The sequence below is a fragment of the Geospiza fortis genome, unplaced genomic scaffold (genome assembly GCF_000277835.1).
Source record: "Geospiza fortis unplaced genomic scaffold, GeoFor_1.0 scaffold172, whole genome shotgun sequence".
NCBI lineage: Eukaryota > Metazoa > Chordata > Aves > Passeriformes > Thraupidae > Geospiza > Geospiza fortis.
Window position 1 is genome coordinate 11082759 of NW_005054309.1, and position 1151 is coordinate 11083909.

At 50.8% G+C, this 1151-nt stretch overlaps 1 protein-coding gene across 2 annotated transcripts in view; it reads right to left on the reverse strand.

Annotated features, from left to right (window-relative positions):
- Positions 1–1151, reverse strand: part of TIPARP (TCDD inducible poly(ADP-ribose) polymerase) — a 25464-nt gene that overhangs the window by 14615 nt on the left and 9698 nt on the right. The window lies entirely within an intron of this gene.

The following is a 1151-nucleotide window of genomic DNA, read 5'->3' on the forward strand; positions in this document are numbered from 1 at the left end:
CGGACGGCACCGTGCCCCCCTGCCTGGGTGCCGGGATGGCAGAGCTCACTGCCCGTCCCTGCCGGGCTCCCGGGATCTCAGAGCTCACTGCCCGTCCCTGCCGGGCTCCCGGGATCGCTCCCAGCCCGTCCCTGCCCTGTCCCCGCCCTGTGGCACCCGCCGTGACACACCAGCTCCTCTCGCCACGCTGGGCACCAGGAATTAAAACTGGGCAGGGAAGCAAACAGAAGGGTGATGGTTACTCAGGAACCGAGAAAGGCATTGCTTGCAAGCTGCAGAATTGTATTATTTTAAAGCACAAATAAGCACTGTGTCTCGCACGTCACCAAAAGCAAGTGCTACGCCTTTTAATCAGGAATCCTGTAATATTTGATTACATTTAATTAAACCTTCTTCAATCTCGCATGCATGCTCAATGCTCAGAGTGGAGCACATTAAGGATTACTTCCTGGATAAATGCATTCCGAGCAAAGTTACTCCTCACTTCAAAACAAAATCCAAAACACCAGAGAAAATTTGGCAATAATCTCTTACTACTGATGATTTGCCCTGGAAAATTTCTCATTGAGCCTTCGGTATTTTGGAACATTCATTTAGAAGGCTTTTCCATTTCTCTGGGAAACAGCACGTCAGAATTGCCAGGAAAAAGAAAAAAAAGTTGTGCCTCTCCAGTTTTCCCATTTTTAGATTAAATTTAAAGCAACTGGTATATCTGTTTGGCAGTTAAGCCCAAAGTCATCGGCGTATCTGTCATTCTTCCACAGACACCAGGCAATTCCTCCAAACCACCAAAGGCACCTTCAGGTAACTCCAAAGGTTTAAAAATTCTCGACTCCGGAGAGAATGAGACGTTCCCGTAGTTGCAGCCCAGGTCTCCCTGCCCTGGCGAGGAGCGAGAGGATCCGCCAGGGCTCAAGGATCCCTGCAGCGCCAAGGTGCTGAGCAAGTGACTTCTGATCTCCTTCAGCCACACCTTTGCTGCCATTTCAACATTCGTATTCCTCGCTCGACGAGCATTTAAGTTTGGCTGCTATTTTTACAGAAGCGCCTCAGTGAGCAGAGCCGGATCCCCCAACGGCTCTAAAAATAAAGCGGCAGGAAGGACGAGGCTCAGCTCTGCCGCAGCAGCAGCGGGAGCGCTCCCGCAGCGA